General features: G+C 48.6%; 1 protein-coding gene across 5 annotated transcripts in view; it reads left to right on the top strand.

The window, feature by feature from the left end:
* LOC140716427 (uncharacterized) overlaps positions 1-12,879 on the top strand; it is a 103,598-nt gene that overhangs the window by 1,349 nt on the left and 89,370 nt on the right. For 3 of the 5 annotated variants that reach the window (XR_012096295.1, XM_073029153.1, XM_073029150.1), the window contains exons 2-4: positions 228-2,211; positions 3,813-4,056; positions 4,161-4,319. The gene's annotated coding sequence lies outside the window, so the exon portion shown is untranslated. The remainder of the gene's footprint in view (positions 1-227; positions 2,212-3,812; positions 4,057-4,160; positions 4,320-12,879) is intronic. The other 2 variants (XM_073029151.1, XM_073029155.1) reach the window with 2 other exon arrangements.

The raw sequence follows: 12,879 nt of genomic DNA, 5'->3' as shown, positions 1-12,879 counted from the left end.
TCCCAGCATGCACTAGTTTTAACCATTTCTACCCCACTCACGTTGTATGTGGATGACTGATATTCCCTCCTAATCAATGACCATGGACCTGTGGTGTGAGCTAACTGACCACTCTGCCGAGTTTTGTGCTCAAGTCTCCAGACTTGGATACAAAGTCAGGAGAGCTATCAACTGACCAGGGGGAATCAAAGTGATTTGTTCTGAATTTGGATTTTGTTATTTCACAGGATATTGAAGGTGGAGGAATTGCAGATGGGAATCCCGGGTGTAATATCACGTCGGATCAGCAGTCTCACTCAGTTCACCAGAACCTGAAGACCAGCCACCAGTAAATATGGAAGAAGATCTGCCTGTGCGTTTCGCTTCTGAGCCCAGGACGTCAGATCGCAGGCAGTGAGACGCTCGCTGTCGCGGAGCACCGACTGGGACACAGCTGGAGAGACGCCACCCTCATTAATGTGGGCAAAGAGAAAACTCGCTTATTTATGGATTTTTCATGTGCAGAGAGGCTGTGTAATTTTTCTGCGAACGTCTGAAGGGGGCGGGCAGTGATTTCTTCAGTGCAGATTGGAAAAGGAATGCCCACAACTAGAGAAGTTGGGCTGGGGGGAGGAAATGACTTCACCCGATCTGTGACTGGGAATATGTTCACATCATCCTTCTGTCTGCACCAGTGAAATGATTTGAGGAAGTCCTCAACCCGTTCCAGCACTTCAACCTGTTCCTTCTGAGCAAAATAATTCACTTAATCGTCGTCGACTGACAGAGAATCCTCAGTAATCGACCAGATGGTTCACTCCGGGGAGAGGCCGTTCACCTGCGCAGTCGGTGAATCCTCAGGGCTTCAGTCTGTCGACACACCTGACGTTACACTGGCTCACGCACACTGGGAGAGACCTTTCGCCTGCTCAGAGTGTGGGAAGGGCTTCAGTCTGTCAACGCACCTGACGTTACACCGGCTCACGCTCACTGGGAGAGACCTTTCACCCGCTCAGAGTGTGGGAAGGGGTTCAGTCGATCGACACACCTGACGTTACACCGGCTCACGCACACTGGGAGAGACCTTTCGCCTGCTCAGAGTGCGGGAAGGGGTTCAGTCGATCGACACACCTGACGTTACACCGGCTCACGCACACTGGGAGAGACCTTTCGCCCGCTCAGAGTGTGGGAAGGGCTTCAGTCTGTCGACACACCTGACGTTACACCGGCTCACGCACACTGGGAGAGACCTTTCGCCTGCTCAGAGTGTGGGAAGGGGTTCAGTCTGTCGACGCACCTGACGTTACACCGGCTCACGCACACTGGGAGAGACCTTTCGCCCGCTCAGAGTGCGGGAAGGGGTTCGCTCAGTCCAGCAGCCTGCTGACACCCCGGCGAATGCGCTCGGGGCAGAAGCCGTTCACCTGCTTCGAATGTGAGAAGGCATTCTCTGACTTGACGGCCTGACTGCGACGCCAGCAGACTCTCACGGGGGAACGAGCCGTTCACTCGCTCCTTTCGCGGGAAGGGATTCGCCGAGGCGGGCAATCTGACGACACTCCAGCCAATGCACTCGGAAGAGAGGCCTCTCGCCTGCTCAGAGTGTGGCAAGAGGTTCAGTCAGTCAGTCAAGTCGGTTGCTGAGACACCAGCGGGTCCACACTGGGGAGAGGCCGTTCACCCGCTCCGTGTGCGGGAAGGGCTTCGCCCACCCAGGCAATCTACTGACCCACCAGCGGGTCCACACCGGGGAGAGGCCGTTCATCTGCTCCGTGTGCGGGAAGGGATCCACTCGGTCATCTTACCTGTTGACACACCGGCCGGTTCACAGGGAGGGGAAGTGATTCACCCGCTCTGAGTGTGGAGAGGGATTCTGTCAGTCCAATGAACTGATGAGGCAACAGCAAGTTCATGCCAGGGAGGGGCTGTTCACCCAATCTGCCTGTAAGAGGGGCATCACCAATTCTCCCAACCAGCAGGTTCATTCTCGAGAGAAACTATTCGGCTGCTCTGAATGTGGGAAGAAGTTTACTCTGTTGCCTCTGTTCTTGCGACTGTGAGCACCACCGGTGAGAATGTATGTGGGGCATTTAAACACGGCAGCTGCTGAGCCAGCGGTGAGTTCACAAGTGACTGCAGGAACTGATACTGCAGTTATTGCTGCTGTTGATCACATCCAGGTTTGGACCCTGGTCACTGGACACATTTGGGTTGTTTCCCCTGGAACTGCAGGTACATTTGTATTCTGCATCGATTATAAATAAATCTGTTCTGTGTGAATGAACTGGGCTTGAGGACGATGTGGAGGGACTTCGAGGGGATGCGGACAGGCTGAAGGGACGGGGCAAGAATGAGGCAGATGGAGTCAAATGTGGGGAGACGGGAGGTTATCAGCCTCGACAGGAAACTACAACAACCTATATAATCCCATCATCCTGCAGAGGGTCTGCCTCTCTCTGTTCCAGGCTGTTCGTGTGTCTGTGTAAACACTTTTTAAACGCTGCTGTCGTCTGTTTGCACCATCTGCAGTGTCTGTGTTCCACGCACCTCACAAATCCTAAAAGTTGTCCTCTCTTCAATTGTGCCTTCTAGTGCTTGACATTTTCATTTTAATGTTAACTATTCTATCTGTGCTTCTCAAAAAAATGTATTGGCCTTACCTACCACCCCACCAGCCTCCAGGTCCAACATATAATGCTCCGTAACTTCCGCCACCTCCAACGGGATCCCACTACCAAACACAGTTTTCCCTCCCCCCCCCCCCCCCCCCCCCCCCCCTTTTCTGCTTTTCACAGGGATCGCTCCCTACGTGACTCCCTTGTCCACTCGTCCCCCCATCCCTTCCCACCGATCTCCCTCCTGGCACTTATCCTTGTAAACGGAACAAGTGTTACGCCTGCCCTTACACTTCCTCCCTCACCACCATTCAGGGCCCCAGACAGTCCTTCCAGGTGAGGCGACACTTCACCTGTGAGTCGGCTGGTGTGGTATACTGCGTCCGGTGCTCCCGGTGTGGCCTTTTATATATTGGTGAGACCCAACACAGACTGGGAGACCGTTTCGCTGAACGTCTATGCTCGGTCCGCCAGAGAAGGCAGGATCTCCCAGTGGCCACACATTTTAATTCCACGTCCCATTCCCATTCTGATATGTCTATCCATGGCCTCCTCTACTGTCAAGATGGAGCCACACTCAGGTTGGAGGAACACCATATATACTGGCTGGATAGCCTCCAACCTGATGGCATGAACATTGACTTCTCTAACTTCCGTTAATGCCCCTCCTCCCCTTCTTACCCCATCCCTGACATATTTAGTTGTTTGCCTGTTCTCCATCTCCCTCTGGTGCTCCCCCCCCCCCCCCTTTCTTTCTCCCTAGGCCTCCCGTCCCATGATCCTTTCCCTTCTCCAGCTCTGTATCACTTTCGCCAATCACCTTTCCAGCTCTTAGCTTCATCCCACCCACTCCGGTCTTCTCCTATCATTTCGCATTTCCCCCTCCCCCCACTACTTTCAAATCTCTTACTATCTTTCCTTTCGGTTAGTCCTGACAAAGGGTCTCGGCCCAAAACATCGACATCGCTTCTCCCTATAGATGCTGCCTAGCCTGCTGCGTTCCACCAGCATTTTGTGTGCGTTGCTATATATATTTTTGTTGGTTTGAAAATAAACATTTGGCCAAAATATTTCCTGTAAAATTTCTTCCTCCCACCTTAAACCTAACACCTCTTGTTGTTAAAATACTGAATCATTGGTAAAAGATTCTAGCTGCCTATTCTATCTATGCTTATTGTAATTGTAAATACCTCTGTCATTCACCCTCATTCTCTCCAGGAAAACATCCCCGCACTTTCCAATCCCTCCCCATAACTCGGGCTCTCCACCAGGTAATGTCCAGGTTGTGGCTGCCAGTGAGATGCCAAGTATCCCATCAGCCTCTGGGAGGACCCCCTGCTGACTCGAGATGATGCACTATCCTGGAGGAGAGGACGAGAGATGAGGACCTTTTGAAAACTTGAGGAAGGGACAGTCTGATCAAGTGTAAATGCACAAGCTAACCAAGGAACAGATCGTTGAGGTAATTGTGGGATGGTGCCAGCAGGAATTAAAGCAGTTAACGAAACGTGTCCTTGCGTGGATAAGGACTGAGCCCATAGCTGATTGATTGGTTATATCTTCCAGACATTGCTTGGGTCTGTACATGGAGATGTATAAAAGGAGTTTTACAAGATAACCGGCAGCAGTGGCTCCGGAGGACAGAGCTGAAGAAGACGAGGCTGAGCCGGGGACTCGGAAAAGAATTCACCAAGATTGAATGCTGGCCAGGTTCATCTGGAGCAGGTAATATCTGAAAACAGGGGCTGGGGAAATAAACTGAAGATGTAATTGAAGCTTTGAGATGTCTGTGATTAATAAAGGAGTGTGGTTGTTGGGTAAAGTCACTGTCTGGTGCGTTCGATCAGGTGCTGTAGTTCATTGACTCCATTTGGCGTCCGGGTGGGCCGATGAGGTGATTTGGAGCTGGACTGCCTGTGCACATCATCTGTATTTGTACCAAAGACTGGGTCAGTTGTCACACGGTTACTCACCCAGCGGCCCCGTTACACCCACTGGCTCGGAATCATCTCATCACAATCGAGTCTGTTGTTTAAGAAAGGGGGGAGTCAGCAAAAAGAAAATTACAGACCTATTAGTCTGACATCGGTAGTTGGATAACTATTGGAGTCAATCCTCAAGGATGAGGTTATGAATTACCTCGAGGTGCATGACAAGATAGGCCAAAGCCAGCATGGTTTCATGAAGGGAAGATCCTGCCTCACCAACCTGTTGGAATTTTTTGAGGTAATCTCAAATAAGATTGACAAGGGAGAGGCTGTGGATGTTGTGTATTTGGATTTTCAAAAGGCCTTTGATAAGGTGCCGCATAAGAGGCTGCTTAATAAGATGAAGGCCCATGGAATTACAGGAAAGATATTGGAATGGGTGGAGCATTGGCTGATAGGCAGAAAGCAAAGGGTGGGAACGAAGGGATCCTATTCTGGTTGGTCACCGGTTACTAGTGGTGTTCCGCAGGGGTTGGTATTGGGACCGCTTTTTACACTGTATATTGATGATTTAGATTATGGATTAAATGGTTTTGAGGCTAAGTTTGCAGATGACACCGAGATAGGTGGAGGAGCAGGAAGTGTTGAGGAAACAGAAAGGTTGCAGAGAGACTTGGTCAGTTTAGGAGAGTGGGCAAAGAAATGGCAGATGAGATACAATGTTGAGAAGTGTGCGGTTGTACATTTTGGAGGAAGAAACAATCGGGCAGATTATTATTTAGATGGGCAGAAAATTCAAAAATCGGAAGTGCAAAGGGACTTGGGGGTCCTAGTGCAGGATACCCTAAAGGTTAGCCACCAGGTTGGATCGGCAGTAAGGAAAGCGAATGCTGTGTTGGCATTCATTTCAAGAGGAACAGTGTATAAGAGTAAGGAGGTGTTGATGAGGCTGTATGGGGCACTGCTGAGACCTCATTTGGAATACTGTGAGCAGTTTTGGGCTCCCATCTTAGAAAGGATGTACTGATGTTGGAGAGAGTTCAGAGAAGATTCACGAGGATGATTCCTGGAATGCAGGGACTAACATGAGGAGCGTTTGTCGGCTCTTGGACTGTATTCATTAGAGTATAGAAGAATGAGAGGGAATCTCATAGAAACATTTTGAATGTTGAAAGGGTTGGACAGAGTAGATGTGGAAAGGCTGTTTCCCTTGGTGGGTGAGTTCAGGACAAGAGGTCACAGTCTTAGAATTAGAGGGTACCCATTTAAAACAGAGAGGAGGAGAAATTTTTTTAGCCAGAGGGTCGTGGATTTATGGAATTCGTTGCCACATGCAGTTGTGGAGGCTCGATCATTGAGGGTGTTTAAGGAGGAGATTGATAGGTATCTAATTAGTCAGGGTATTAAGGGATATGGAGAAAAAAGCTGGAAATTGGAACTAGACGGGAGAATAGTTTAGCTCACGGTGGAGTGGCGGAGCGGACTCGATGGGCCGAATGGCCTGCTTCTGCTCCTTTGTCTTGTGATCTTGTGAAGTCACAAACATCTGACAGTGAGGGAAGCCCAGTGATTGTGAAGGGTCGTCCCGTGACAGCGCTTCAATAAAAACCGGCGTGAGGGTCCGGGATGGGGTCCCTCAGGAATGGGGTATCTGCCCAGAGCACTGTCCAGGTGAAATATCTGAACAAAGCAACGGACGGGGGACATCCTGGCAGTCTAATTACCGGTAGTTTCAAAATCACAGCAGAACTGATTGTTAGAGTCACTGGGAGGGGTTAAAGAAACCTGTACCTGTCTGGATAAAGAAGTGTGGGATCCTAGTGACGGGAAAGTGCATGCAAGTATAAATCTAAATACCAGCAAGTTCAGCAGACGGGAAAGATGGGCGCTAATCACAGTGTGAGGGAAGGGTTGTTTTAGATACGGTGTGAAACCGGCCTTTCCCGCTCTCTGAGTCACACAGCAGCCCACCAATTTAACCCCAGCCAGGACAATTTGCAATGACCAATCGACCTACCAACCAGTACAGGGAGGACCCCGGAGCACCCAGAGGAGATCCACAGGGTCACGGGGAGAATGCACGGTCTCCTTGCGGACAGCAGTGGGAATTGAATGCGGGATGCCTGTATTGTAAAGTGTTGTGCTAACCATTGCCCTACTGAGCAACCCCATTATTTTTGTTGCTCAGCAAATGAGGCCGTTCAGCCCATCAATTGCCCCACCATTCCATCATGGCTGATTTACTACCCCTCTCAACTCAATTCTCCTGCCTTCTCGTAGCCATTGATGCTATTACTAATCAAGAACCTACACCTAACGTACCCATTTACAGTACCTCCAGAGCCTTCTGCGGCCATGAATTCCACAGAGTCACCACCCTCTGGTTGAATAAGTTCCTCCTCATCTTTGTTCTTCCATTCTGAGGTTGTGCCCCCTTGGTCTTAGACTTCCCCCATGTCTACACCATCCTTATAGGCATACATTAGTCTCGAGAGACCATGGATCTGCGCCTGTAGTTTCCAGGGCGCAGGCCTGGGCAGGGTTGTATGGGAGACCGGCAGTTGCCCAAGCTGCAGGCCTTCCCCTCTCCACGCCACCGATGTTGTCCAAGGGAAGGGCACTAGGACCCAAGCAGCTTGGCACCGGTGTCGTCACAGAGCAATGTGTGGTTAAGTGCCTTGCTCAAGGACACAACACGCTGCCTCAGGAGAGGTTCGAACCAGTGACCTTCAGGTTACTAGTCCGATGCCTTATCCACTAGGCCGTGCGTCAACACCATCTAGGCCTTTCAGTATTTGACAGGTTTCAATGAGGTCCCCTTTGGTTATTCTAAACTACAGCGAGCCATCAAATGCTGCTTGTGTGTTAACCCTTTCATTTCTGGGGTTACTCTTGTAAAACACCTGAACCCCTCCCACCTGTCAGCTCAGCTTTGCTGAGGGCCCAGAACTCCGTGTGGACTGAGCAATGCCTCGTAAAGCCTGGTCATTATTGTTGCTTTTCTATTCCAGTCCATTTCAATTCACTTGCTAACTCACCGACTCAACCTGTAAGTTAACCCTTAGGGAATCCTACACTAGTTCGTTTGCACCTCCATTTCTGCATTTTGCTCCCAGTTCAGAAAATAATTCAAAGGTTCAAAGTACATTTATTATCAAAGAACGTATAAATTGTACAACCTTGAGATTTGTCTGCTTGCAAGAAACAACGTGCAGAGAAAGAGGGGAAAAGAAGCACGGACCATACCAGCAGTAGAGGCGAACAACAGCATTCCGAACCAAATTGAGTTCTCCGATCTGATTCCTCAGGGTAGGCCCAAAGCCGTGGTATCAATTCATTTCACAGTGCAAACGGCCGTGAAGCTCTCGGACATGAAGCACAGCAGCCAGGGGCAGATGCGGTGACAGAGAGAGAGAGGAGAGAACGTTGCGGGACAGTGAGTGAAATGGGCCTGACTCTCACCTTCCATCCCAACACCCTGCCTTTCCAATCTATCTGGACCGATGTTTATCCTTGCATTAAGACCCGGGCCCCGGCACAGCGAAGTGCACTAGGCCTAGACCACAACGCCCAGCGATTCACTCTGGGTCTAGATTTCACCACTCAGGCTGTGAAATCAACATCTTTATTTATAATACCAGAGTGCGTGACCTGACACTATATTCCATCTGCCAATTTTCCTAATCCAAGTCCTTCTGTTGATTCTGCTTTCTCAACCTATCTGTACCACCCACCAGCTCGGCCACAAGGACCTCACATCCATCATTCCAAGAACTGAGATATAATATCCCAATATGGACCCCTGTCGAACATGTTTTAATGTCCCGATATTGACCCCTGTGGAACACGTTTTAATGTCCCAATATTGACCCCTGTGGAACACGTTTTAATGCCCCGATATTGACCCCTGTGGAACACGTTTTAATGTCCCGATATTGACCCCTGTGGAACACGTTTTAATGTCCCAATATTGACCCCTGTGGAACACGTTTTAATGCCCCGATATTGACCCCTGTGGAACACGTTTTAATGCCCCGATATTGACCCCTGTGGAACACGTTTTAATGTCCCGATATTGACCCCTGTGGAACACGTTTTAATGTCCCGATATTGACCCCTGTGGAACACGTTTTAATGTCCCGATATGGACCCCTGTGGAACACGTTTTAATGTCCCGATATGGACCCCTGTGGAACACGTTTTAATTTCCCGATATTGACCCCTGTGGAACACGTTTTAATGTCCCGATATTGACCCCTGTGGAACACGTTTTAATGTCCCGATATGGACCCCTGTGGAACACGTTTTAATGTCCCGATATGGACCCCTGTGGAACACGTTTTAATGTCCCGATATTGACCCCTGTGGAACACGTTTTAATGTCCCGATATGGACCCCTGTGGAACACATTTTACTTGCAAGAAGACCAGCAGAGGAACTGTGGTCTAGGTTGGGATATTACAGCAGTAACTGAAGGATTGGTGATTAACGGGCAGGTTCCGGTGCCAATGTGTCGGTGTGATTGAGGTGAAGGTAAGACGAGAGGCAGAGCTCTGCTTTTTGAATTGGGCCAACGTCACAGCAGTACAGAGGGATTCTTTGTGGATCACCTCGTGAGGTTATCGTGTTGGAGCGGAGACATAAGACTGTGATCCCTTTGTGATGGAGTTGTACGATAGGACCCCAGTACCCTGTGTGAGATTGCAGATAGCTGTAACAATAGTGGGTTGCAGCAGGTGGTGATTTTGCCTTCCCGCACATTGACTGGGACTGCCAGAGTGTAAAGGGCTTGGATGCAACAAAATTTGTTGAACGGGTCCATGAAAGTTTTCTCAAAAGATCTGTCGATGCCCTTACAAGAGTGTGGACAACACTGGATCTCCTACGGGGAAATGAAGCTGGGCAAGTGGTTGGGGAGCAGTTTAGGACCAGTGACCATAATCCCATTTGTTAAGAGGTATGATTGTTCCACAAGAAGTCCAATCACCTTGCCGTCACCAGCCAAGAGAGTGCACCAGTGCTTCAATCCTCGGGAGGGTAAAGGGGGTTCGGCACCACCCCTTTGATTCTCACCCATTGTTTAGTGATGCACCCCAGGGTGCGTTCTACCGCGAGGAGCCGCATAACACCGCAGAGTTGCGGATACAGCTCAGCACATCACATAAACCAGTCCCCTCTCTATGGACTCCTTTATATTACCTGCTGTCTCTCAAAAACCCAGCATATTCAAAATCCCCACCCACCCACCCACCGCCAGATATTCCCTCCCGTCCCCCTCTCCTGTTTGGGCAGAGGATGCAGAAGCCCCCGGGCTTCGACTGTGCTGTTATCAAACTCTTGAACGGACCTCTTGTGTGCTCAGATAGATTCTTGAGCTCACAACCTCCTTGGGGGTGATTCTGCTCTGTTCACCTGCGTTCCTCTTTCTCCTTGGCTTTGACACTTTATATTCTCCATTGGTTTACCATGTTTCTGCCTCAATGCACCGTGTAATTGGATCTGTACCAACAGTAGGCAAGGCACGCTTTTAACTGTCTGTGGGGTATCTGTGACTATAGAGATCCAGTTCCAAAAGGCCCCATTTGGGGCAAGGCAGGTTTTGAAAGCATTAGACAGGAACTTGCAAAGCATGCTTAAGAGAGCCTCTCTGTCGGTAAAGAGATTAGTGGATTTTTAATGTGAGATGTGGAGAGAATTCAGGGACGACATCTTCCTGCTAGTGTGAAGGGCAAGACGGGCAGAATTAGGGGTGTCCTGGATGTCAATGGACAGTGAGGCTGAGGACCAAGGAGGACTGGTGTAGACTGTGGGAATCCCTTGAGGAGCATCTATTTATGAGGGGACTCGGGAGGGAATGAGGTACAAAGAACTGAATAGTAGTGTATTGGAACTTACCGTTACGGGCTGATACCGTTGAGGTGGATCTGTTTCTGCGGTCTGACCACCAGAAACTTTCACAACTTTCAGAATCAGCTTTAATATCACCGGCAGATGTCATGAAATTTGTTGTCTTTGTAGCAGCAGCACAATGTATTCATAATAATAGAGAAAAGATGTGAATTACAGTAAATATAAATATATACAGTGGCATGCAATAGTTTGGGCACCCCTGGTCAAAATTTCTGTTACTGTGAATAGTTAAGTGAGTAAAAGATGACCAAATTTCCAAAAGGCATAAAATTAAAGATGACACATTTCTTTAATATTTTAAGCAAGATTGCTTTTTTATTTCCATCTTTTACAGTTTCAAAATAACAAAAAAGGAAAATGGCCCAAAGCAAAAGTTTGGGCACCCTGCATGGACAGTACTTAGTAACACCCCCTTTGGCAAGTATCACAGCTTGTAAATGCTTTCTGTAGCCAGCTAAGAGTCTCTCAATTATTGTTTGCTGGATTTTTGCCCATTCTTCCTTGCAAAAGGCTTCTAGTTCTGTGAGATTCTTGAGCCGTCTTGCATGCACTGCTCTTTTGAGGTCTATCCACAGATTTTCGATGATGTTTAGGTCGGGAGACGGTGAGGGCCATGGCAAAACCTTCAGCTTGTGCCTCTTGGGGTAGTCCATTGTGGATTTTGAGGTGTGTTTAGGATCGTTATCCTGTTGTAGAACCCATCGTCTTTTCACCTTCAGCTTTTTTACAGATGGAGTGATGTTTGCTTCCAGAATTTGCTGGTATTTAATTGAATTCATTCTTCCCTCTACCAGTGAAATGTTCCCCGTGCCACTGGCTGCAACACAAGCCCAAAGCATGATCGATCCACCCCCGTGCTTAACAGTTGGAGAGGTGTTCTTTTCATGAAATTCTGCACCCTTTCTTCTCCAAACATACCTTTGCTCATTGTGGCCAAAAAGTTCTACTTTAACTTCATCAGTCCACAGGACTTGTTTCCAAAATGCACCAGACTTGTTTAGATGTTCCTTTGCAAACTTCTGACACTGAATTTTGTGGTGAGGACGCAGGAAAGGTTTTTTTTCTGATGACTCTTCCATGAAGGTCATATTTGTGCAGGTGTCACTGCACAGTAGAACAGTGCACCACCACTCCAGAGTCTGCTAAATCTTCCTGAAGGTCTTTTGCAGTCAAACGGGGGTTTTGAATAGCCTCTCTAGCAATCCTACGAGCAGTTCTCTGAAAAAGTTTTCTCGGTCTTCCAGACCTCAATTTGACCTCCACCATTCCTGTTAACTGCCATTTCTTAATTACATTACGAACTGAGGAAACAGCTACCTGAAAACGCTTCGCTATCTTCTTATAGTCTTCTCCTGCTTTATGGGCATCATTTATTTTAATTTTCAGAGTGTTAGGCAGCTGCTTAGAGGAGTCCATGGCTGCTGATTGTTTGGACAAGGTTTGAGGAGTCAGGGTATCTATAAAGCTTTGAAATTTGCATCACCTGGCCTTTCCGAACGATGACTGTGAACAAGACATAGCCCTAACAAGCTAATTAAGATCTGATACCTTGATAAAAGTTATCAGAGAACTCAAATCTCTGGGGGGGGGGGGGGGGTGTGTGTGTGTAACGGTTCAATGCCCATTTAGGAATCGGATGGCAGAGGGGAAGAAGCTGTTCCTGAATCGCTGAGTGTGTGCCTTCAGGCTTCTGTCCCTCCCACCTGATGGTAACAGTGAGAAAAAGACATGCCCTGGGTGATGTGGGTCCTTAATGATGGGTGCTGCCTTTCTGAGGCGCAGCTCCCTGAAGATGTCCTGAATACTCTGGAGGCTCGTGACCATGATGGAGCTGAATTAAGTTTACAACTTTCTGGAGCTTATTTCAATCCTGTTCAGTACCCACGCCCCCCACCCCATATCAGACAATGATGCAGCCAGTTAGAATGCTCTCTGCGGTACATCTGTAGAAATTTGCGAGTGTCCTAGATGACGTACCATCTTGTGGGGGTGGGGGGGGGTGAAATTGATTGCTGGGTCCCTTGCAGAGATATTTGTATCATTGTTAGACCCAGGTGAGGTACCAGCAGACTCGGAGAGTGGATATTGTGCCTTTATTTGGGAAGGGTTGCTGGGATAACTAGGGATCCACAGGTTGGGAAATTTACTGAGTGGGGGGGGGGGGGGCGGTGGATTCTGAGGGAGACAATCTACCCTCATTCTGGAAAGGCAAGGACTAAGCGTTCAGCATGGACCAGAAGGGTCGAGATGGCTTGTTTCCGTGCTGTAATTGTCAAATGCTTATATGATTTGGGATGGTATGAATTTTTGTGTGGCAAACCAAGATTTTTTTTCAAGCTGTGAGAGAGTTTTGTTGAAGACAGTGTGATTGACGATGTCTATGTTGACTTTAGGAAGGCCTTTGATAAGGTCCTGTACAGTAGGCTGGGCTGGAGGTTAGATCACAC

This window comes from Hemitrygon akajei, chromosome 25, assembly GCF_048418815.1.
Source record: "Hemitrygon akajei chromosome 25, sHemAka1.3, whole genome shotgun sequence".
Taxonomy (NCBI): Eukaryota; Metazoa; Chordata; class Chondrichthyes; order Myliobatiformes; family Dasyatidae; genus Hemitrygon; species Hemitrygon akajei.
Note: the sequence above shows the minus strand (reverse complement) of the source record. Positions and strands in the feature narration are given on the sequence as shown.